General features: G+C 45.3%; 1 long non-coding RNA gene across 3 annotated transcripts; it reads left to right on the top strand.

The window, feature by feature from the left end:
- The first annotated feature begins 824 nt into the window (after positions 1–824).
- On the top strand, positions 825–25,186 carry LOC122204096. 3 transcript variants are annotated; one of them, XR_006195489.1, is made up of 4 exons: positions 825–920; positions 15,640–15,818; positions 21,241–21,401; positions 22,787–23,007. It is a non-coding gene; the product is annotated as an uncharacterized LOC122204096 (long non-coding RNA). The 3 variants fall into 3 exon arrangements; XR_006195488.1 differs by lacking the exons at positions 15,640–15,818; positions 22,787–23,007 and adding an exon at positions 24,828–25,186; XR_006195487.1 differs by lacking the exon at positions 15,640–15,818.
- The last annotated feature ends 583 nt before the right edge of the window (positions 25,187–25,769 follow it).

The following is a 25,769-nucleotide window of genomic DNA, read 5'->3' as shown; positions in this document are numbered from 1 at the left end:
CAGGGCGGTGAGAATCTGTTCCATGCCTCTCTCCTAGCATGTGGTGGTTCATGAGATGCATAACCCTGGCCTCTGCCTTTATCTTCTCATATCATTTTCCCCGTGTGCATGTGTGTGTCTGGGTCCAAATTTCCCCCTTTTATAAGGACACAGTCATGCTGGATTAGGGACCCACTATTCTCGAGTATGACCTCTTCTAAATGTAACTGATTACATCTGCTCTGACCCTATTTCCAAATGAGGTCACATTCTGAGATACTGAGGGTTAAGGCTTCAACATCTGAAAATTTTTTTAATTTTTTAAAATGTTTTTATTTATTTTTGAAAGAGAGAGAGAGAGAGACAGCATGAGCAGGGGAGGAGCAGAGAGAGAGGGAGACACAGAATCCGAAGCAGGCTCCAGGCTCCGAGCTGTCAGCACAGAGCCCGATGCGGGGCTCGAACCCACGAACCGTGAGATCATGACCTGAGCCGAAGCTGGATGCTCAGCCGACTGAGCCACCCAGGTGCCCCTTCAACATCTGAATTTTGGAGGAGGGCACAATTTCACCTGTGACTATAGATAAGTGGAATCTTGAGAAAAGTCAGGTTAAGTAAGATTAAACAGATTTTTTTTTTTTTTTTTTTTTTTTTGCTTTAAGGCCTCTGTGGAGGTTTTACAACTTAGCTGGAAAATTTCTCACACCCTTCCTGCTGAGAGGTGGGGACTTTGTCCCCTCCCCTGGAATCTGAGAGCTGCAGAGTATGGTGGAAATGACTTTGTGTGACATCCTAGGCTACATCATAAAAGAACATATACCACTTCAACCTTGTTTCCTGGAACATGGAACCACCCTGTTCTGAGAGGCACAGGTATACTCCCTGGCCAGTAGTCCCAGCTGAGTCCACCTTTCTGGGTATCCTGCCACAGTGCCAGACAGGTGAGTGCAAAGCTACCTGGGAACTGCGTCTCCTGGCTGTAGCTGTTACAGTTCCAGCTGTTAGAGGAGGCGGCAGAGGTGAAACCCCAGCCATGGTGGAGTAAAGATGGATGGTCCCCGGGCACCTGGGTGGCTCAGTCGGTTGGGTGTCCGACTTCGGCTCAGGTCATGATCTCACCGTTCATGAGTTTGAGGCCCACATCGGGCTCTGTGCTGACAGCTCAGAGCCTGGAGCCTGCTTTCGATTCTGAGTGTCCTTCTCTCTCTGCCTCTTCCTGCTCAGACTCTGTCCCTCTCTGGTTCTCAAAATAAATGTAAAAACATTTTTTTTAATTAAAAGATGAGGGGTCCCTGCTGTGCCCTGTCTGAATCCTCAGCCACAGAATTTATGGGCATAAAAAAGTTAAACCACTAAGGTTGGGCTGTGTATTAGTCTGGGTTTCTAGAGAAACAAAAACGATTATATATATATATACACACACACACACACGCACACACACGTATATACAGTATATATACAGGTGTGTGTGTATATATATATATATATATATATATATATATACTTTATATATACATAAAGTATTAGTATTATAAGGTATAAATTATATATAAGTATAAGGTATGTATATAAGGTATTAGTCTTATATACTACATTATATATAAGGTATTAGTCTGGGTGCTTTAGATAAACAGAACAATAACATATTAACAATATATATATTTTGAACATAATATATTATGTTCAAAATCTGCAGGGTAAGCTGACAGACTGGGAACTGGAGACCCATGGAAGGGGTGATGCTACAGCCTGAGTCCCAAGGCAGTCTGTGGGCAGAAGTCCCTTCCTCAAGGGAGATTGGTCTTTTTTCTCATAAAACCGTCAACTGATTGAGTGAGGCCCACCCGTATTATGGAAGATTAATTTGTTTTACTCAAAGTCTACTGATTTAAGTGTTAATGTCATCTAAAAAAAAAAAAAAACCACTTCATGGCAACATGCAGATAAATGTTTGACCAAATACCTGGGTACTGTGGCCTAGCCAAGTTGGCACATAAAAATAACCATCATTGGCTGCTTTGTTTTACAGCAATAGGTAACCAGAACAGCCTGTAACAGCCTCCTGCCTGTGTTCTGTGACTTTCCAAGTGGGTGACAATATGCCACATTTTCCAATTTTATTTGGTTAAACTTCCCATCCTCCTTCCCTCTCCCCCTGTTTTTTGTTATGTGTGTGGGGTTTTTTTGTAACAGAGACCTTTTGGTGTTCTCCAGAACACCTCTTAACAAGTTTGAGTGTAGGAGTTAAGAGCAGAATCAGGTTCAATTCTTGACTGTATGAGTTCCTAGCTGTGTGACCTTGATCAATTATTTAACCTCTCTGAGCCTCAATATCTTCATCCATAAAGTGAAATAATCATACTGGCCTCAGTGTTGTCGTGAGGAGTAAATTAAATGAGCCACGGAAAGGGCTCAGACCAGCAACTGGACACACGGATTTTTTTATTCATTCATTCATTCATTCATTTATTCATTCACCAGCAGGGCCCAGATTTTACCGGTCTGTGATGCTGCTCTTCTTTTTAAGGCCTTAATTGTGATGCTCAGGCTTTCATCCCACTCCATTTCTAGAAGCTTCTCTCCCTTCCAGTTTCTCTTTCTTCCTTTCTATTTCCACCCCCTCTTTTCTTTTTATTTTCCTTTGTAAAATCAGGTTCCCCCGTCATCCCCCGGGAGCGCATGCATGTTTCACAAATTCATCTTGTTTGTCACTTCAGCCAGTGCGGCTCTCTGGACCACTGCTTCACATTTCCCATGAGGCACTGCTCTCTCCGCTTCAGCTCCCTTCCTTCTGCCTCCAGCTGCTGCCGCTCTGCCCTCTGCATCTCCCCTCCAGCACAGGACAGACCTTGCTGCCCATGGTGGCAGCAAGAACAGGCTGCAATTTTTATGCTGACTTGACTGGATGTTCCAAGACTGAATGTTCCATGTACCTCCTAGAGGTAACACGCTCAGAACCCACCGACCCAACTCCATGGGCATTTACAGAGCTCCCCCTACCCTGTGAGCATTGCCTGCATGGGAGTTCACCCCGCCTGCCTCGCAGCCTAAGGTTCGCCTTTCTTTTGTTTTGTCTTTTCTTTTTTCTTTAAATTCAAGTTAGTTAACATACAATGCAGTCTCAGTGATCTATCTCTTACATATGACACTCAGTGCTCATCCCAAAAAATGCCCTCCTTAATGCCCATCACCCATTTAAACCATCACCCTACCCACCTCCCCTACAGCAACCCTCAGTTTTTTCTGTGTATTTAAGAATCTCTTATGGTCTGCCTCCATCTCTGTTTTTATCTTATTTTTTCTTCCTTCCCCTATGTTCATCTGTTGTGTTTCTCAAATTCCACATATGAGTGAAATCATATACCTTTCTCTGACTGACTTATTTTGCTTTGCGTAATACCCTCCAGTTCCATCCATGTTGTTGCAAATGGCAAGATTTCATTCTTTTTCATTGCTGAGTAGTATTCCATTGTGTGTGTGTGTGTGTGTGTGTGTGTGTGTGTGTGTACCACACCTTCTGCACAGCAAAGGAAACAATCAACAAAACTAAAAGGCAACCGATGGAATGGGAGAAGATATTTGCAAATGACACATCAGATAAAAGATTAGTATCCAAAATCTATAAAAAACTTGCCAAACTCAACACCCAAAAAGCAAATAATCCAGTGAAGGAATGGGCAGAAGACATGAATAGACACTTCTCCAAAGAAGACATCCAGATGGCCAACAGATACATGAAAAGATGCTCAACATCCATCATCATCAGAGAAATACAAATCAAAACCACAATGAGAAACCACCTCACACCTGTCAGAGTGGCTAAAATGAACAACTCAGGAAACAACAGATGCTGGCGAGGATGTGGAGAAAGTGGAACCCTCTTGCACTGCTGGTGGGAATGCAAACCGGTGCAGCCACTCTGGAAGACAGAATGGAGGTTCCTCAAGAAATTAAAAATAGATCTACCCTACGACCCAGCAATAGCACTACTAGGAATTTATCCAAAGGATGCAGGAGTGCTGATTCATAGGGGCACATACACCCCAATGTTTATAGCAGCGCTATCAACAATAGCTCAACTATGGAAATAGGCTGCCTTTCTGCATCCTCATTGCCTGACCTCATTCCGGGATGCCTGTCAGTCAGTGGGAATTTACATTCCTTTAAGGGGGGCCCACCAGCAGATGGTGGGCCCTTTGCTCTCTGCTGGACACTTTGAATATTGTTATTGTACCTTTTTCCCCCCAGGCTGAGGTTAAGAGAAATGAGAGTGAGGTCAGGATGACATTCCCACATTGTAGCCCATGTGTGCCTGCAGGACTGTGCTATTACACTCTTGAAAAGAACCTCCTCAAGGTCAACTTTCCTCCTCCCATTGGATGGTTGGAGATGAATTTGTCCAATGCAGTAGCCATAGCCTCCTGTGGCTATTGAGCACCTGAAATGTGGCGAGTCCAAACTGAGATGTGGTGTGAGTATGAAACACATGTGAGTTTCAAAGACAGTACTAAAAAATAGGATGTCAGAATTTCTCAACAGTGCTTATATTGATTACATGTCAAAAGACAATATTTTTTGTATATTAAATGAAATAAAATATCTTACTAAAATTAATTTCACTAATTCCCTTTAAAAAAAACGTGGCTCTTAGAAAATCTAAGAATGCATATGTGACTAGTGTTATATTTGTATTGGGCAACCGTGTTGCAGAAGGTACTGAGTAGAATCTGGGGCATATTCAACAGCTTCCGGATGAATAAGCCTCTGAATAACAGAACTAGGTAAGGAAGGGAATTTGCTAAGACCCAAGGAAGTTCTAGAGATCTGGGGTCACTCTCCTAACCTGGCCACCACCCCCCCTCCCCACCCCCGAGCCCTCCCCTCACCCTCTCAAGTACAAGTGCTTCCATACCTGGAATGCTCTCCCATCCTCTCTGCCTTCTACCTCCGTGTAGCTGGCTCCTTTTCTTTTCTTCTAGAGTTAGCCCCTCCCACTTTCATCCCCTCTGAGAGGTATTTCCTGACTCCCCAACTCCTGCTAAAGATGTCATCCTGCTAAAAATATCATCCTCAGAGGCGCCTGGGTGGCTCAGTCAATTAAGCAACTGACTTCAGCTCGGGTCATGGTCTTGCGGTTCATGAGTTCGAGCCCCACGTCAGGCTCTGTGTTGACAGCTCGGAGCCTGGAACCTGCTTTGGATTCTGTGTCTTCCTCTCTCTCTGCCCCTTTCCCATTCATGCTCTGTCTCTCTCTCGGAAAAATAAATAAACATTAAAAAAATTTTTTAAATGTCATCCCCAAAGTGCCCACTCAACCCTACTATTCTCTTCCTGACATTTCCTTCCAAAATTCTCTTGCTTATTTAATTGCTTATCATATGTGTTCCCAGCTAAAGTATAAGTTCCATGAATACAGAGGTCTTGACTATCTTGTGTCTTCTCATGCCTCAGAGTCTGGCACAAAGTAGGCTTTCAAAAAAATTTTTTTTTGATGAATGAATGAATGAGTGGAAAACATGAATTCTCATTGTTCAGTTTTGAAGCTTTGTGTGAATTTGCAATTTAATCTTCTCCTCCTTACTCCAAGACTTCAGCAAAGTGTACAGACATGTTTTGGGTGAGTGGATTCTTTTTATGTGTGGCAGGTATGGAAAAGGGCTGAGCTTCACACTGGAATCAATGTTGTATCGAGCAGTGAAAACCCATATGGCAATAGGTATCCAAAATGAAGAATGACCATGGTAGCAGAAGCTCCAGCAACATGCAAGAGTCTGGGCGGGTAGGGGCGGGGGCAGATCTTAGGAGTCTCTTAGGGCTTGAAGTGAGACATGAGCCAACCACCTGGCTTGACGTCTTCCTCAAAGGATGTTGTATTAGTTTCTAGGGCTGTCATAAATAACAAAAACAAAACTAACAGTAAAAAAAAAAAAAAAAAAAAACCCACCACAACTAAGTGACTTCAACAACAGAAACTTAATGTCTCACAGTTCTGGAAACTAGAAATCCAAGATCAAGGTATCAATATAAGGTTGGTTTCTTCTGAGGACTATATGGGAAAATCCATTCCATGCTTCTGTCCTTGGTTTAGAGATGATTATCTTCATGTTCACATGACATTCTTCCTGTATGTGTGTCTGTGTCCAAACTTCTCTGTCTCATAAGGATATCTGTCATATTGGACTGGGCTCTTAGCCCAGTCTAATGACCTCACTTTAACTTGATTACCTCTGTAAAGACCCTGTCTCCAAATAAGGTCACATTCTGAGGTCCTGGGGGTTAGGACATCACCATATAAACTGGGGAGGAGGGGGAATAACACAGTTCAGCCCATAATAGATGCTAAAGGACAACTTCCAAGCTGCCCCAGGAAGATTGTCTTCTACAATCTCTACCCCAGCATAATACTCTGTTGGTCATCCATTGTTTTCATCTGCCCAGCATCCATCTCCCATCTTCTGGGTACAGCACCTAGAGTTTTCTTTGGGGACTCACCCACCTGACATCCTTAGTCTGTATGATTCAAATAGAATTGGTCTTATACTCCATATACAGCCTTGGGCATGTGACCCAGATCTGGCCAACAGTGTATTTCTTCCTTCCCTCAGTGATTGGTTCAAGTGTGGGCACATGATCAAAACTGATCCAGTGGCACTCAATTCTAGGAGTTGATAGGTTGGAGACTTGAGAATACTGGGGACCTTCTTTCTCAAGGGAAAGAAGCCAACAGAGAAACACAGGTGAGAGGAGGTATAGAGTTAGCCTGAGCTCAGTGACATGCTTGAAGCCCCTGCATTGAACTGCACCTGAACATAGCTTTAATGGTCACCTTTTCAGTTACAGGAGCCGGTACGTTCCTTTTTTGGCTTAATGCCATTTCAATGTGAGTTTAAATGATTTGTAACGAAAAGCCAATGAAACGTCACCTCCTCTCTGCTCCTGTCTGTGTGCCTTGGTCATCCTAGGTGGCCCACAACAGGACAATTTCACCAGGAAAAGAGAATTTCTTTCAAGCTTCCTGCATTGTCTCCAAAGAGCCTGGTTTAAAGCCCCAGTGGAGATACTTAAGATTGGCCAATGAGAGCAAGGAGCCAGGGTGGTGAATGTGTGCCAACAAACAACTCAAGCAGGCGAGACTCTTGGGGTTTTATAATTATGTGAAAAAAAACCCGAGATTTCTGTAAGGCAGGGGGTCAGCAAATTAAAATTCTCCCAGGAGCTAAGGGCTTCTGAATGCTTGTTTCTGATAATCTTGTTTATATCCTGGGGTAAATAAATCTGTCTTTTGTTCTGTGTTATTCAACTCTCAGCACTGTTTGTAATTAAAGGGGTGGAGGGTGGAGACATGAGTGAGTTCTTTAATTGGCTCTGTTCTGGGTGACAGGGAGTAAGAAACAAAGGCCCTCGTGGGCAGGAGTTGTGGGGGGGGGTGGGTGGGTGGCCTGCTCTGCCCTGGGAAATGGTGATAAAACCCTGGGCAGCTGGTGATCAAGTGGCAAAGGGTGGAAATCCATCGTCATTAGCGTGATCGATGAGCCCTGGCTGAGCCTCTGCCAGTCTGTGCTGGGGTCCCCCTGAGACACAGAACCAGAGTGAATGTCTGGTTTCAGAAGTCACCCCCGTGCCAAGAGGTAGAATACCTCTCCTGGTGGACTTATTAATCACCCTCCGCTTTCCTTCAGCCGCGTCTCTGGGGGGTGAAAGGGATGACAAGGTAAAGCACACAGTCCTACTAGATGGTCAGCTAAGCCCCGCTTGTGACACAATAGAAAAGGTTAATAAGCACAAACGATAATAACAGATACAACAGACACAATGGCTAACGGGTGTCGTGCACCTTCTGTGTGCCAGACCTGATGTTGAGAGCAATACCTACATGATTGTTTTTCTTTTCTTTTTGTTTTCTTTTCTTTTGATGACTTCTTTTAGTGCTCTCAGGAATTCTGTGTTACTGGCATAATCATCTGCATTTTTGGGATGAAGAAATTGAGACCCAGAGAGCGGTGAAATAACTTGTCAGGGGTCCCCCAGAGGATGAAACTCGTATTCATAGCTAACATTATGCCTCTCTTACGCCTTCAGGGAGCTCTGCTCTGCGTTTCTCTAGCTTTTCTAACTCTTTGACCCAGTCTTATACTCTTTCCGAGTCTCAGAGTCTTATCGGTACAATGGGGATAAGAACACTTTGATTTTTTATTTATTTGTTTATTAAAGTTTATTTATTTATTTTGAGAGGACACTTTGAGTAGGGGAGGGGTAGAGAGAGAGGAAGACAGAGAGAGAGAGAGAGAGAGAGAGAGAGAGAGAGAATCCTAAGCAGGCTCCACACTGCCAGCACAGAGCCCAAGGTGGGGCTCAAACTCACGAAACTGTGAGATTATGACCTGAGCCGAAACTGACAGTTGGATGCTTAACTGACTGAGCCTCCCAGGCTCCCCAAGAACACTTTTATATAGCAGGATGCTTGGATGCAAAGAATGGAAACAGACACCGGTTAACTTAAGCAACCATGGAATGTTCTGGAAGGATGTGGGGGAGCTCATGGAACTCTTGATTTCTTCTGGTTTTGTGGAGGGAACAGGTCAAGCTTCTGCCAGGAATCACCCAATGGAGGATTTTCCTCCAAGAAAGGGTGTTCAGATGTTGAGTAGCCCAAATAACCCTCCCCTGACTTTCTAATAAGGCTGTGTGGTGATGGATGTCTTTAGTATCAGACATGACACACAGTAAATGCCCAGTGAATGGCAATTATTATTATTCTTATTAATAATAATATCCAGAAAGATGCAGCTCAGTCTGTCTCCATGTCTGCTGTATCAATTCTGGGCCGCTTTTCCTGTGGGATGATTTAGATGTCCTTTATGAACAGAGATATAAACGAAACTAACATATCCTCGAGACAGAAGGATGCTGGCATGTCTTCAGATTGGTCACTAAAGCGTGTCCTAAATTGGGAAGAAATCAAAACAGATTGCATCTAATTTCTCACTGTTCCAAGCAAGAAATTACCTTTTTAAAGGAAACACCATGACTTCCAAGCTGTTTGCAAACAGTTTTTGTGAAGTGTCTTGTCTTGGGCTTGGCTTGTTTTTCTTAGTTAGATTATCCCCATGGGGATAGCTGGGTTTTTCAGAGACAAGAGGCCCACGGAATCCACTTTTCTCACTTCTTCCTCATGCTATTAGGTAGGAGGGGGAGCCCCCACCCCCCACTCCCCACAGGTCGCTGATGAGTTATTACAGGGAAAGCATGGGCTTTGGAGCCAGAGACTTGGGTTCAAATCCTGGATCTGGCGTTTCCTGCTATATAGCCTTAGGCAAGTCGCTTTACCTCTGTGGACCTCCGTTTCCTCATCTTAAAAATGAGGTAATCATTGGGACGCCTGGGTGGCTCAGTCAGTTAAGTGTCCGACTTTGGCTCAGGTCATGATCTCATTCATGGTTTGAGTTTGAGCCCCACGTTGGGCTCTGTGCTGACAGCTCAGAGCCTGGAGCCTGCTTCGGATCTGTCTCTCCCCTTCTCTCTCTGCCCCCACCTCTGCTTGTGCTCTGTCTCGGTCTCTCTCAAAAATAAGTAAACATTAAAAAAAAAAAATGAGGTAATCATTATTTACTTCCTAGAATTTGTAGTGGCCTACAGTAACTGTTGTTTTTGTCCAAAGCCGTCGCTACCCCGTGTGACATCTTTGCAGGAATTAGAAAAAGGCATCCTTTCTTCCAGCAGATGTACTGGGGGCCAGAGTGCATGGCTGGCTGAGCAGAGCACAGGCAGGATTTTATTTCCTACTTTACCCCTCAGCTGGCACCCTTGTGCAGCATGAAACCTGCCCAACTGTTCATAGTGCCTTATTTTTATCTGCTTATTAAGCTTTTTAAACTTTTCTCCTGTGAACAGACACAGACCTCTGGTCAAACGGATGAGAACATAACCCAATTCTGGCCAAATCATCTGACCACAAACAGTGATTGCTGCAAGAGAGAGGCATGCGACCTAAACAGTCCAACCAGAGTTTTCCCTGGGAACCGATATACACATGCTGGGAGAAAGTAGCACTTTATACCTGTTGGGAACGTGGCAGCCATGTTCCTGTTCATATGGAACAGGCCTGTCTATAGTAGGAGGAAATGGGACCAATAGGCAAAGACAGATAGATAGAAGTAAAAATGAGACATGAGAGAGGAAGTTTCTGGAGCCTGTTGCTGAGCTCAGTTCTCCTCTTAGTTACATGAGCCCAAATAAGTCTATTTTTGCTTAAGCTAGTGTGGGTTGGTTGTCTGACCCTTGCAAGCAAGACCGTCCTGATAATTGAGGAGTTGTTCTAAGATGTATTATGTACGGGAAAAACCCTAGCTCTTGGGGCACTTCATAAATAATAGTTGTTCTAATGGTCACACCACACCACATGAAATTCCCACCAGTTTGCTTCTTTGGAGTGAACAGAAAAAAAAATGCTTTATTCGATTTGGCGTGTCAGATATTGTCACCAGTCCTTGAGCACATGCCCGTGACAGACATCAGTAACTCATTAGTGGAAACCATGAACTGATAAGGCTGTGGTGTTTTTCAGTTGTTGATTATTTCGTTTGGTTGTTTTGTTTGCCTGGGAATGGTCTCAGAGTCCTGCTAACAGGTGCTCCAGGCGGCGGCTGCTAATCATTTGGAAATGAAATAGGAGATGAAACCAAACATTTTGACTTTAGGCAATTTGTGACAAAATCCATGGCAATTCCTTTTTTAAGCCTCCAACTCATGGAAGCACGCCAAGGAGGTGAGAAAATGTTGCTTTAAATTAATGCCAGAAAATAAGTGGCTCAGAATAACGGCACCGAAACCTCAATGGCTAATGAAGTTTGGCAGAAGGTTTTTGTGAGCATGTGTAGGGCACCTGGGTCAACAGGCAAGCGAATTCCCAAAGATGTAAGACGAGATTAGCTCAGCTCCACCATTGTGTCCGGGGCAAATCTCACTTCCTCGTGGGATTCTGGGGAGGCGGAGGGGGTCTTGGTGAATTTTCCAGCCAGAGGGAGGCTTTGTGGTGGAATAGAAAAAGAACCAAATAAAAGTCAACAAAACAGAACACTCCAGATTTTTCTGCCCAGCTTAGAGAAGTCCAAGATCTACCACTGACCACTGAGTATATTTGGCCACTGAGGGATCAAATTTGATACTAGAGAGTGTAGATGGATATTTTATTTCAGACACACCTTACATATTATTTTTTTAAATTTTTTAATGCTTATTTATTTTTGAGAGAGAGAGAGACAGAGTGCAAGCGGAGAAGGGTCAGAGAGAGAGGGAGATGCAGAATCCGAAGGAGGCTCCAGGTTCTGAGCTGTCAGCACAAAGCCCGACATGGGGCTCGAACTCACCAACCTTGAGATCGTGCCTGAGCTGAAGTCAGATGCTTAACGGACTGAGCCACCCAGGGGCCCCCACCTTACATTTTCTAATGTGTTTCATTGTAGTGAGATGCAGAATTTTGATTGGGTGCTTAGCAAGGGTTTATTTTTCACCATATTGGTTCCTGGAGAAGCACCTGTTTATGTAGCATAAAAGCACAGACAAAAAGCTCTTAATAACTGCTTTCAATTACTGATCACTTACTGTATGCTGAGGTTTTTATGCACAGGTTATTTTTTTTTAAGTTTTTTAAAAAACTTATTTATTTTGAGAGAGGGAGAGAGAGAAAGAGAGAGAAAGAGAATGAGTGGGGGAGGGGAAGAGAGAAAGGGAGAGAGAGAGAGAGAAAGAGAGAATGAATCCCAAGCAGGCTCCATGCTGTCAGCACAGAGCCAGATGTGGGGCTCGAACTCACAAACCTTGAGATCATGACCTAAGCCAAAATCAAGAGTCGGATACTTAAACGACTGAGTCACCCAGGCGCCCTTATTTTTAATCCTTACAACAAACTTGACAAAGCAGCATTTTAACCCCAATTTTACAGCTGGAGAACTTCGGAGATTTAGAGTGGTTACTCTTCGCCAGCATTGGAAGGCAAGTCTTTCTCATGTGATGTTCTTGCTATTTCTGCCGTCATGTGCCACGTGGCTTATATCGTTCTTTCAAAACAAATTACAAAAGTAAGGCAAAAAGTAGGGATGTACATAAAGTAAAAGAAAAACAAAAAACAACCCCCCCCCCCAAGACCTCCCCTCATTAACTAGGTCTTCTCATCCCTATTTCCCAGAGGTAACCTATAGCACTAGTTGGGTGTATGTCTTTCAGGATCTCAGATAATGCCACAAATAATACATGTGCATCATAGGAAAGTCAGAAAATGCAGATAAGCAGAAAGAAAGATAAGGTGCCGAAACTCAGAGATAACCGGGGAGAACCTGCTGATGTATTTCCCTCCTGCGCTGTGTGTGTGTGTGTGTGTGTGTGTGTGTGTGTGTGTGTGTGTGTGTGTGCGCTTGCGCGCATGCGCGTTTTCAGAAGCAACCCTACCTGTCACGTGACCAGTCCCGTGGGAAACACAGATGCGACTCCTCCCGAGGGCCCACAGTCTAGTGGTAGCAGAAGAGTTGCGGCCTTTTCTTCGCCATTTCAGGGACTTCTGCCTTCGTTTTTCCTGTGGGGCATGACGATGGGACGGGAGGCCGCTAAGAGGGGTGGAGTGTGGACAGTGTGCTCACTTCCTGCGGGTGAGGTCACATGTGAAGTCCTCACAGCCATTCTATGATACTGTTCCCATTCTACATACGAGGGGACTGAGGCTCCAGAAGGTCGCACAGCTCTAAGTGGCAGGGCTCCAGTGCTGTTTTCCCTGCCACTCAGCCCTCACCTGCTACAGCCTTCCTGGGGTGGTCAGCCCCTATCCACAGAGAAGAGGGGTGAGTCCGTGACTGCAGGGCTGTGGGAGGGATGCGGGCCTGTGGAGGTTCAGAAGCAGCCTTTAGAACTGGGGAGAGCTGGATTTGAATCTCAGCTCTGCCTCTTCCGATCTGTGTATCCTTGGGCAGGTGAGTTCACCTCTCTGGGCCTCAGCACATCTGTTAAATGGGGACCATTACCCTGCTTGCCTCTTAGGGTCACTGTGACGGTTAAATGGGCTGGTGTCAGTGAAGTGAGCCTATAAACTGCTCAGCACAAAGCAAATTGCTCAATAATCAGTGTTGCTGATTGTTGTTACTAGGAGTGCTTCTGGGAAGCCTTTGATTCAAGGACAGTTACCTCTCTCTGATAGGATGAGGTGATACCCCCTCCCCGCCAGGGGCTGTGGCTCTACTTTTGTGTCTGATTGCCTTTGGGCACAGGCTGCTGGCGCCACTGTTCCAGGCACTTTGCAAGAAACAAAACCTGGTTCTGGCTTTGGGCTTCTGTTCCCCCGGACCTCTTCATCTGAAATCCTCTCTTTTCTCTGCTTTCCTGATACCAACCTGCCTAGCGCCTGACACGGGGGTTTGACACTCAGTAAATGATTGTTGAAGATTGAATAAATGATGGAAACATGAAAGGCCTGGCAGATAGAAAGAGGCAGCTGGGGGATGTGGAGAAACTCACTTCTCAGGGCTGGAGGACCATCTGTGTGTAATGAGGATAATAATGCCCACCTCGCTGGGTTATCGGGAGGGGTGAGTGGATGCCATATTCAAGGTGCAGGCACAGCATTCAGACAGTGGTAGCTGCAATTGTTACTTTCTCTGACCCTCCTTTTTCCTTCTCTGGGCACTTTCCATGCCGGAGATGCACTTTGCCACGTGGGGTTGAGTCGGACAAGGTTGAGTTGAGTCGGACAAGGGGTAGGCACCCTTTTCTGTTCTGATCACTCCCTGATGCTTAGGAGAGAATTAGAGCACTTCTACTTGGCAGCCAGCTGCTTCACCTTCACGGCCCTGTCCTGCTTCCTTTTAGCCTTGTCCCTAACCATTCCCGCCCACACACCCTGTGGCCTGTCCCCTCCACGCCTCTAAAGCACTCTGCTTCCCTTCCATGTTCTTTCTGTAGCTTAGAGTTCTGTTGGTTCCACAATGTGAAAATTAGTCAAAGGAAACCTCCTTAAAATGGAGTCAGACGGCCAGCAGGGGGAGCTCTCACACCCTACTACTTAGAATCAATTGCAGACCCAACAGAATGAGAGACAGTTACAAGTGATAGTACTTTACTATCCTATAGGAGGAAGAAAAGTTCTCTCCTCCCTCAGCAACAGCCCAGCCAATGAGAGACAGTCACAGCTCAGCCAATGAGAAGCCAGTACACTTCAAACCCCCGGTTTACTCCAATGGACTTTTTGTTTACAACAGCCCTTCCAACTACCGCCCCCACCCCTCGCCTTCTCCTCTATAAAAGAGGTTCCTCTCCTTCCTTCCGGGCCCTTGTTTGTGGTTTTGCCGTAGCCTGATTGTCTGGGTTTGTGATTCTCTGCTTTTTTTTCCAAATAAACCCATTTTTGCCGCTAAAACAACTGACAGTTTAATTTTTAAGGTTAATGAGAGCAAAAACTAAACAGTTGGGGTATTTGGCCAGAATTCACAAAAAGTGTCCAAGTTGATCAGTTTTGCTTAACGGAGCAAATTTGATCCAATGGAGTCTGGACAGAAAGTTGGCCAACAACCACAATGGACTGGAACCACAGATTTCCTCCGTGACACAGCAGGGGTCTGTGGAAGCAACAGTGTGACTAACCTGAGTTCTCTGGCCATTCATCCATTCTCAGAACAACCCTATGAGAGAGGACGTTCTCACTGGCTCCATTTCACAGATGGAAGAGCGGAGGCTCAAATAAACTACGATGTAGAAAACCGACCTGGAGAAATTTGGCTTGAAACAAAAGATGCGTCTATTCTCTTTGACATGTGGGAAGCACGTGAAAATGTTGGGTTTGCCCCATTGGGAACCGGGATGCTAAATTTGATTTTAGCTGTAAAGCTGAAGTGTCATGCAAGATTACTTTCCCTCAGGACCAACTGGAGGCAGAATTAGAGCATGAGGAGACTGCAGAAGGGATCTTCTTATCTGATAATGAAAAAGTATTTTCGGCTCTGACAATGTCTGTGGACTGTGTCACTAAGGATTTTTACCAAAAATGGGAAACGTCTTTTGAGTAGATGAAAGATCTGGCCATTTTTGCGCTGAATTCTATAAGAGAACCAGAGCTGTCTGAACACAACGGTGAGGAAATGAGACAATGTCAATAGAAAATAATGATGATGGCAGCTACCATTCTAGTCACTGGAACCAGCACGTTAAATATGGTTCTGTTTTCCCCCAACTGGGAGGTAGGTATTTTTGTCTTCATGTTTCAGATGACGGAGCTGACCCTCGGAGAGGTGAAGTGATCTACCCGAGGTCACACAGCTAGTAAGTGGCAGAGCTAGGATTCAAACCAGGATTTGTGTGAATTTAAAGCCCACTCTCCTTCTGTATCCAGCCCTAGGCTAGATTCCTGGGATTCAAATGCGAAATCAGATTCCAAAGTGAAATAAACATTGCTAAGAGAGTCAGTCAAAATGAGATAATGTAGCCTCTGTTAACTAAATAACCAATTGTGTAGTAGATAGTTTAACTCTCTCAGCACCAGTCATAATTCTTTCAAAACAAATTAAGCAAACTTGTGGTTTTTGCCTTGATGAGCCTTCACTCCCCTCTTGGAAGGTCTGTCCATTCTGACTCCTGGCTTGCAATCCTGAAGACCCCAAATAAATGCTTTTGGTTGCTTCACAGACTCCTCCTGGTTGACACAAAAAGGACTTGAGACTCCGTCCCTGCCCTCAAGGAGCTCCTGTCCTGCAGAATAAAGAGCTATAGCTCAGTGAAGAAGTTTCCCATGGATCCGTGATGCATGCGTAGAGAAAGCACATCTCCATCGCTTTCCAGTACGGAAGAAGGCTGGAAATGCACAGGTTGTGTGTAGAAATCCCTTTGTCTCAGTTCTGATTTTATTTTGTCAGCACCTGCCTGGGATCTGAGCTCCAGGGGAGCAGTCTGCCGTGTGCTCTGATGCTGCTGTAGGCGGCAGCCAGTCCTGGCTCCCACCCCCACTGCCCTCCTCAGTCCATCCTGAGGTTTAGCTTCAGGAAGAATAATGAGCAAGCCTCCTTCTACAGTTGCTGTCCAGTGGGAACGAGCAAGATGCCCTCCCAGGAGCTAGCATCATGAACACAGCAAACGTAGCCTACCTGGGCCTGATGCCCCACAACAGTGGTGGGGTGCAGGGACCCCTCATGTTCTGCTTAGTGACACAGACCGTGGTCTCTGTCATTCATTTCCTCCCACTGGGCCAGGAGCTGGTACAGCCCAGGGCTGATCAGCAAGTTTTAACACCCTGGGAGTTAGCTCTGACAGCCTGAATTCTGGTTTAACTTTCACCCAGCTCATAATGACAAGACCTGCTATTTATTAATACATTTCAGATGCTCTCGATATACAACACCTGATGGATACTTTCTCTAAATAACCTGTATAGGGAGGGGCACCTGGGTGGCTCAGTCGGTTAAGCGTCTGACTTCGGCTCAGGTCATGATCTTGCGGTTCGTGGGTTGGAGGCCCGTGTTGGGCTCTGTGCTGACAGCTTGGAGCCTGGAGCCTGCTTCGGATTCTGTGTCTCCCTCTCTCTGCCCCTCCCCCACTCACACTCTGTCTCTGTCTCTCAAAAATAAATAATAAAACATTTTTAAAAATTAAAAAAAAGAAAAGAAATGCTCTAACTGTCCAGTAATGACATTCCCTCTGGCTTTGGTTATTCTCGGTCCATCTTTATGGCCTGGGTGCTCATCATTCCTCCAGAGGGCCTTGTTAGGCAAAGCATCTTTCAAATATCCCCAGGTCAGTGCTTTCTCTGTCTCTCCTTCCCCAAGGAAAACGCTTTGGTGGGAGAATTGCTGCCTCTTCAGCCTGCCTTGTGTTCCTTAGATCCCTCAGGCACAAGTCAGACTCCAGCCTGTAGGGCTTCCAGTCTTCAGAGGACACAAATCATGCTCTAATGAGTCCCTCCTAAGCTCCTCCCTCTGGGCTTCCGGTGAGGGAAACACAGCCCTTCTTGCCCTGTGGGGCCGGGGAGAGATCAGTGTCATTCCATCCATGCTGTCTAATGAAAGCCCCCTTCCAATTCCCTACTCTCCCGGAACTTGGTGAGAGGCTAAGGGTCACGAAATAGTTTGCCACCCCTGTTGGAGTTCTTGCACCTCTCTTTGGAACATGGGAACACTGGCACCTCCTGTTCCATTCTTGGCTTGCTTAGGGGACCCGGTCCAAATTGGGACAATGCATCACCCACCGGCAGAAGTTGTCAGAACCCCATCAGGACTTAACACATCAGAGCGGAAAGGCCAGCTTCCCTCTGCCTGTATCAGCATCCGTGTGCCTGGGGACTTTCTCTGAAGATGAGGAAGGCAAGTCTGCCCACTGCCAAGGCAGACCTGAAGCTCTAGGCAACGAACAGCCCTCAGCAAATGACTGATGGGAGTCGGTTTTAAAAATTTCCAGATCCCTCACTAAGCTAATTCTGAGACCTGTGTTCTGCATGGATCCCGGAGTTCCCCATGGGATGAGTTCTGGTGCTCACAGTGCTCTCTGGCTTGATCATGAATACTTCCTTGGCTTTCTCTCCCCACTTCCTCCTCCCGCTTCCCCTCCATCATCTCCCAAAGAAACTGCTTGCACTCCAGTCCTTATAATCCTTATCTCAGAGTCCCTTTCTGGTGGAACCCAAGCCAAGACAAAGTCCTGTTATGCATATGATACCTCCAGTACCGCTTCGCACAACCCTGAGCCTCTCCAAGCCTTGCAAGATAGATGTCTTCTTTTCTCTATCGAGGAGGCAGAAGACCCTAGGAGTGAAGTGGTTTAACCATCAAACATGGCAGGACTGGTATTCAGTCTCAAATCCATATTTCTCCAAAAGCTGCTCTTTCTGCCATACCACTCTGCTCCCTGGCAGCTGACTGCCATTCCCTCTACCCAGTAAACCACAGTCCTTTAAGTGGCCACCCCTAGCCTCAAAGTACGTTCAGTCTAGCACACTCTTAATGTTCACAACCTTGGTTCTGAACCATTTGCCCGAATGCCACTCTTCAGTCCCCACTCATCCTGCTCCTAATCTTCCCAACTTTTCACCTTAACTTGCTGTGTTGGGTACTGTCTTCATGGCCCTTATCTGTGGTCCACTATCAAGTCCCATTGCATAGACTCATATTGAGCAATACTCTTCCCAGTTGGACTGAGCCCCAAGACTCCCGGCCATGGCACTGTCCGTTACGGATGCTGTTCTGGTTGGTTCATATCATGGCTGTCCCGGTAAGTTGTCTTTCCTCTGTGTCCTAACAGTCCATAGCCCTATCTGAAGCAAAATGAATTGTCATCCATTGCTCAGAATTAGAAAGCACATCCAGAAAGTCGTGCGTGCACACTAGCTGAGCAAACCTGAGTGCTTATCAAGAGAAGTTGGGTACCGCTGCTGGGAATCGCCTAAGTGGGAAGATTTTAATTGTTCCCAGGCTCATCGCATCCACCTAATTTCCTCTAACGAGCACACACAAAGCAACGAGGAGAGGTGCGGGATTGGATGGCAATTCAATGCCTCATAATGCCAGATGAATTGCAGCGCCTGCTCCACGGTATTGCATTTGCCGATGTCTGGGAGACAGTCTCCATGGATGCTAATTCAATTATGCTGAAACATAGAAGGAAATTGTCAGCTAAATTGCCACCACGCTGCCAAGCTGCACCTAGCCCACGTCTCCAGTGCTGTTTCCTGCTGATTCAGCAGCAGACGGCCCTTCAAGTCTGAGAATGACCAGGGGCTGTGTCCTACCAGCTATGGCTACTTGGTTCTTCAGGCAAACATCCCAGCTTAGACCTCCAAATAGAGGGGAAAAAAATGTGGTGTTTTTGTTCATCTTTCCCTTGCTTCCTGTCTCTCTCGAAACACCTCCTGTTATTTATTCATCCATCCTCTTAGCAACTACAAAAATGTGTGACGATCTTGATCGAGTACCAGCTATGTGATCGGCACTACCCCAAGCACTGAGAGCATAGCAGGTAACAAAATGGCCAAAATTTCGTGTCTTCAGGAGTTTATAATTGCGTCTCACCTTCTAAAGAGGTAGGCTGATTTTCACTCTCGAGGCCTTCTTTGCTCTCTGGGATCTAGGTAATGGGTGAATGCAAGAACTCAAAAGAGACAGAAGGGCCAAGTTAGTTATAGGAGAAAAGGCTACATCAAAAGAGAAAGATGGTGAACACCAACCTCTGGCTTGGTTAGGTATGGAGAGTTTAAAAAGTTGACCAAATAGAGGAGAGGACTTTGGTGGGAACAGTAGTGGGGAGAAGAAAGTAAATTTCAAGTTTTGCTTTGTTTTCTGGAGAGAATCCTTCTGGGCTCCGTGGTATTTTTTAATACCAGTTTCAGCAATTCAGTAAATGCAGTTTTCAAGTTGTGGGTTTTTTTTTTTAATAAAAAGAAACAATCAGTCAACAAATACTTATTGTCTACTATGTTCCAGGTATGACAGACGCAGACTTTGTTTATCAGGCTTACAGTTTGGAGGGGCAGACAGATGAACGTGGGATAGGTACACCAGAGGGGGGTGACGCTCTATTTGGAAAGACAGAGAAGGTTTCCTCGAGCACATGAGATTTGTGTCCAGCCCTGGAGGATTAGGAGTTTGTCAGGCAGAGAAGAGGGTGGGGTGTATGGATGGTTCCAGAGCCAGGTGACCTGCTTCTGCAGAGACTTTCCAGAATGGAAGAGTACCATTCACTTGACCACAGCTGCCCCATCAAAAGAAATAATGCTTCTCCGTCAGATTCTTCCCAACACCTAGTTGGGAAAGCAAAGAAAATCACATTTTCTCAGGTGAATGTCTACAGTGGGGACATGAATCTGTCTCACTCCCCCATGAGCCGCAGCTCCCTTCACGAGCTGCCCCCATTGTCAAGGAGCTAAAGCTGATGAGGCTGGGCCAGTGGAATGACTTTGCTCCTCAGACTGGCTGTCTGGCTGTCAGAATGGGCTTTTCTTTGCGTGGGGTTCTATGCTATGGTGGCTTCAGGGCTGAAGCAGGACAGCCAGGCTTTATATGGGCTGCATTTATATATAGGCACCTGCAGTGTACCCAATTCTGTGCTGAATATTAGGAAACAAAAGCTAAGAGCCCATATGGTTCGGTTCTTGCCGACAACAGGTAAAAAGGGTTTCACGAGGGAGAGTATGGTCCTGTAAAAAGGCATTCGCGATATCTTCCTGTCCTAGAAGCTATGACAGTATTATAGCCAGCTCCCAGAGTCCCCTGGGGAGGTCAGACAGACTTCAGTTGGGGCATCGGCTGCATCAAGTAATCGCGGTGTGACCTGAGGCAAGTTCCTTCTCCTGCATCTACATTTTCTCCTGTGTAAAAATGAGGATTCTGACACCCACCTCGATGGACCACACTGAGGATTTCAGATAACCTAGTGTCACCGTCCTGATGAGCAAGTGGGATGTGATAGAGTTGCAAAAAAAGAAGCCTTCTTTTTTTCCACACTGATGCCTGGCAGTCATTCTCACCCTCAGGATAGTTCCGTCTCAGTAATTAAAATGCCCATTCTTAAGTAATGGTTTAAAATCTGGGTCGAAGCTTTCCCCCAAACCAACCAACTGTAAAAGAGACCCTTCTGAAGTTGGAAAAAAATTGGAACACTGACTGAATTAGTCAGTGAAATTGGGGGATTCTTGTTAATGGTGTCATGGTAAATTGGGTACGTGGAAATTCGTGTTGAATTCCTAAAGATGAAATAGTGTGATGTCTGAGATTTGCTTTTCAACAACTGGGGGCTTTGGGGGAACGGATTGGGGCATAAGTGAAACAAGAATGACTGCTTTTATGTTATTATTTTATGTTATTATTTCTTTTACTTTCGGAAATGGTCAAAAACTTCCATGATAAAATGTTTTTAAAATGTTAAAGCATCTCCACTCAGCAACCACATATGGTTGGTAGGTTGCATAGCACATAGGACATGGGTATTGTTCATATTGTAGACACTAGAGATCTGTGTGTTTATTATAACAGACTTTTGGCCAATGGCATGGTGTGTAGCTGTAATGAATTCAGTGTGTGTGGAAGCAGACTTCTATGATGACCCCTAATTATCTCCCTCCTGATATTTATACCCTATGTGATCTCCTACCCTTGGGGTTGGACCTAGTGACTTGCTTCTAACTAATACAATACATTCAAAGTCATGGGATGTCACTTCTGAGATTAGATTATAAAAGACTGACTTCCATTTGGCTGACACTCTCCTCTTTGCTTTTTTTTTTCTTGCTTATTCTGATGATACAAGCTTCCATGTTGAGTTATTTCACGGAGAGGCCCAAGGAATGAAGAGTGTGGCCTCTGGCCAACAGCCTCCAACAACCATGTGAGTGAGCTTGAAAGTGGATCCTTCTATAGTCTAGTCTTCAGATGAGATCACAGCCCAACTGATACCTTGACTGCAATCTGGTAAGAGATCCTAAGCCAGAGGACCCAGCTCATGTGCCTAGACTCCTGACCCATAGAGACCAGGCAATCATAAATGTTGTTTTAAACCACAAAGTTTTGGGAAAATTTGTTATACACTAACAGGTAACTGTTAGAGTATATTAGAGCAAATTTCAGACAGATGGAGGTAAAGCTTCTTTCAGGTGGCATCTTTTTGCTAGTTCAAAGGCATAGTATTTGTGGGGGTTGGTAGTGGCTCTGTGTCTCCTCTTACTCAGCTCAGGCATTGGGGAAGGAGGTTGGCTTCCCTATGTCTCTTCCTCCTTCCTGCTTGCTGTCCAATGGCCTGAGGGAGCAGAGGGGCAATTGACGAGGGCAGGAATGAACTTCTGTGGCTAGTACTGTCACGATTTGGTGTTGGCACAAACTGCTTGGCAGGTATTTAAAGTTCTCTGTGTTCAGGAGGTGTTCAAAAGTCTCTTCTTTGAGGGGCATTGTGGATTCTTTGGGTCCCCCTCTACTGCCTTCCATGTGGCACAGTACCCTGACATGGTGGGGATTCTTCAGTTTCTCCCTGTCCTTCCCAGCTCCCATGCCAAGTGGTAGACATCAGTGCCTCCCTCTGCTTCTTTTGGGAACAGGGAGCTCCTTTTAACATGCCTTCATCTCAGCAGATGCCTTTATCTACTCGACTCATGGGAAACACATACATCTTTGGAACCTGCTTCCACTGCTACCCCTTCCCCTCATCCTGTAATCCTGCTAGGCTCTAGCCACAGTCTGCTAATCTGTACATTCTTCAGGTCTGAGTCAGGCTGGTCCCTCCAGACTCCAGGAAACACATAGCAGACTCAAGCTACCTACTGAAAGTTCCTCTCACAAGACAAGGGTAACTGCCTCTCCCCTTGTCAAGTGGGGCAGAGAATCACCTCACACTGGACTTCTCCCTCCAAAAATCCTCTCCCCAGTTTTCAATTCAACCTTTTCATATCCTGGAGGTGGGTGTTGGATCAAGGGTTACAAAACGAGTTTCACCTGGGGAATCTTTGCAAGGCCAGCATCTTGCTCTGAAATGTCAGGTGTTTGAACATCTCATCTTACTCTTGGGCTTTGGCTGAATTCAAGACCCAAAGCGTCCCAGTTTAATATCCTCTCCTACACATAAAACAGGCCTCGAGTTGCTATTCAGTAATGGTGCTTGCTATTTATATTTTGTTGTGGGACTGCTCTGATGGACCCAATCAGTGTTCTTCCTGTAGCTACTCTCTGCCACGTGACTTTGTCATCCCTTCTATCAGCTAAGCTTGTTTTTGCTTTGACCAATAGAACACAGCAGAAGTGACGCCATGCCTTTCCCATGCCTGGGCTCAAGAGACCCTGCACAATAATGTTGGCCTTTCTCTTAGGACCCTCCTGCTGCTCCATGCACAAATCTGTGGGTAGGATGAGAGGTCGTGTGGAGAAATACTGAGTCAGCTCAGTTGCCCCAGGCAAGCGAGGCAGCCCAACCAAGAACAGTAAAATGCCACCTACCTGACCACGGGGACATGTATGAACTCAGCCATACTCAGCTCAGATGACTGGAAGTGCCCAGCTGACCCACTGACATGTGATTAAAAATTGTCATGATATGCCACTGAGGTTTCGTGGCTGTTTGTTATGTGGCATTATGGTGGTGGCATTATAGCTGATACAATTGTACTGGGTTAGCTAATGAGGGTGTCGTGTTGGAGAAGGATCCCCTCAAGTACTAGGTGACAAAGCTGACTGCCAGCTGGCCTTGTCATCCTCTCTCCCAAAGGAAGAGTGTTTTCTTTCCCTAGACATACGCAGCTCCGGCCCGGATAGATTCCTCCTGGGCTTGTCAAAACTTTCCAGAACACGGTACTGCAAACAGGCCTTCCTTTGGCAGCTTGTTAGGATAATTGAAATGTGGGTGGAAGCTCATTAAGCTTCCCCTCCGTCAACATTCTTCCTTCCAGGCCCGGGGAAGCTGCGAGTTCTGTCACATCCCATTAGCACCGTGTCTGGGTGGTTTCCACACCTTTCCAGGCAAATCAAACACACGGGGTCCACATTCAAGGGAAAATACATTTATTCCCACAGAGAGGGGTATGTTTATGATGATTTAAAATTACATCTGGCTTGGATGGATCATGAGAAAGAGAGTGAAAATACCTAAAAAATGCTTGGGAGGTACAAGGGTGCAGGTTGCTCTCGTACATATTAAAAACCTAACGTCTGACGTCTTTTCTGGGCATCCCTAAGTCCCCTTCTAGCCTCGTCTCCTGTTGGGCCCCTACAAAACCCTATTTTATTAAAAAGGATTTCAGAGGCAAAGATATGTGTGTTTACATCCTGACTGGGCTATGGTAGTAATAGTAACAATGATGTTAACTTTAATTGAGCAAGTTTTATTTGCCAGGCTCTGTGCTAAAAGTTTTATACAAATAATTTCATTTAATCCAGGACAGGAAGCTCCCTGAGGTCAGAGACGATGCCCAGTTTGTTCTCCTGAGTATATATCAAGCATGTAACATGATTCTTGATATTAGATGTTCAATAATGTTGAGCAAACGAATGAATGAATGACAGTGCTGTGGGGGAGAGGTAATTACTCCCATCTCTAAAAGATAAAGAGGCTGAAGGATCCATAACTGACCCAAGCTCTCATATCTAGTAAGTGGTGGAGGGATCTTAGGCAGGAAGGCTCCTTTCTTCTTTGTTTAGAATGTTTATTCATTTTTAAGAGAGAAAGCATGAGCGGGGGAGGGGCAGAGAGAGAGGGAGACAGAAGTTCCCAAGCAGGCTCTGAGCTAACGGCAGCGAGCCCAATGCAGGGCTCGAACTCACGAACCCTTAGGTCATGACCTGAGCATAAGCTGGATGCCCAACTGACTGAGCCACCCAGGCACCCCTAATGTTTCCTTCCTTCCTTCCTTCCTTCCTTCCTTCCTTCCTTCCTCCCTTCCTCCCTTCCTTCCTTTCTTCCTTCCTTCCTTCCTTCCTTCCTTCCTCCTTCCTTCCTTCCTTTCTTCCTTCCTTCCTTCCTTCCTTCCTCCTTCCTTCCTTCCTTCCTTTCTTCCTTCCTTCCTTCCTTCCTCCTTCCTTCCTTCCTTCCTTCCTTCATCTTTCTTTCTTTTTCTCTTTCTTTCTTTCTTTCTTTCTTTTCTTCCCTCCTTCCTTCCTCCCTCCCTCTTTCTTTCTTTCTTTCTTTCTTTCTTTCTTTCTTTCTTTTCTTCCTTCCTTCCTTCATCTTTCTTTCTTTCCTTCATTCCTTCCTTTCTTTTTCTTTCTTCTTTTTTTCTTTTTATTTTTTTTTATTTTTTTTCACATTTAAGTGCTAATTTTCTTATTAAAAAATTAAGATATTCCTTATTTATATTTTATTTACCTGAAAGAATGGAGCTCTAATTCAGATTTTCTTTCTTCTTTTTTTAATGTCAGGAATGCTATTTTCAAGGGTTGCTCTTCTGACAGTTACATAAAGCAGAGAGGATAAACACATCGGAGATTACCTGGTACACAATCAGAGCACAAATGTTAGGTCTCTGTTATTGTTTGTTTTATTTTCATTTGTGTCTTTGTTTTCTATCAAAGTAGATACGAAGAGGGGGTGGTAGAGAAGCAGAGGGGGTCTCATGGCACCACAGAAGAAGCAACACACCCTGGGTTCAAATCTTGACCTCCGCCACATAATGGGTGCATCATTTGGTTGAAGCTGCGTCGAGTTCAGGTAGTCATATCTCCGGCACAGCGTTCCTGCAGCATTGGCGAGGACTCCCAGGAACGTGTGGGCATGGAACTAAACACACTCCTCATTAAATGTTTTGTATCAACAAACACCATATGCTTGGGCAAATCAATCAACAATTAGTTTTTAAAAAAATGTAACAACACGAAACCTGCTTTATATGATTGTTTTCAAGATGCAATTAAGATAATGCTCAATGATGCCTAGCACTTGGTAAGTGCTTAATAATAATAGCTAATAATAAGTAAAGCTTACTGAGCACACACCAGATGTCAGGGCTTTAAACGCATCATCTCATTTAATGCTCTTATCAAATCAACGAGGTAGATAGTGTTAATTGTCCCATTTTACAGTTGAGCAAATGAAGGGACAAAGAGGTCACGTAACTCGTCCAAGGTTAAACATCTGGTAGAAAAGCGACTTTGTCTTTGGACTGGACACAGTCTCTGCAGGAGGGATGGGAGGGCAGGGCAAATAACCACTAAGAGCTGGCAGCAAACCCCAGTCTTTTGTAAGCTTGAACTTTGATGGCTTCTGGCTTGAGGAGTCTCTGGCATTCCTGGCATTGGTCCAGTGCTCTGATCAGTTAAATCTGGGATTGACTAGGCTTCATCACATTAGTCAACACTGTTCTG

Source organism: Panthera leo, chromosome D3 (assembly GCF_018350215.1).
Source record: "Panthera leo isolate Ple1 chromosome D3, P.leo_Ple1_pat1.1, whole genome shotgun sequence".
Lineage (NCBI taxonomy): Eukaryota > Metazoa > Chordata > Mammalia > Carnivora > Felidae > Panthera > Panthera leo.
Note: the sequence above shows the minus strand (reverse complement) of the source record. Positions and strands in the feature narration are given on the sequence as shown.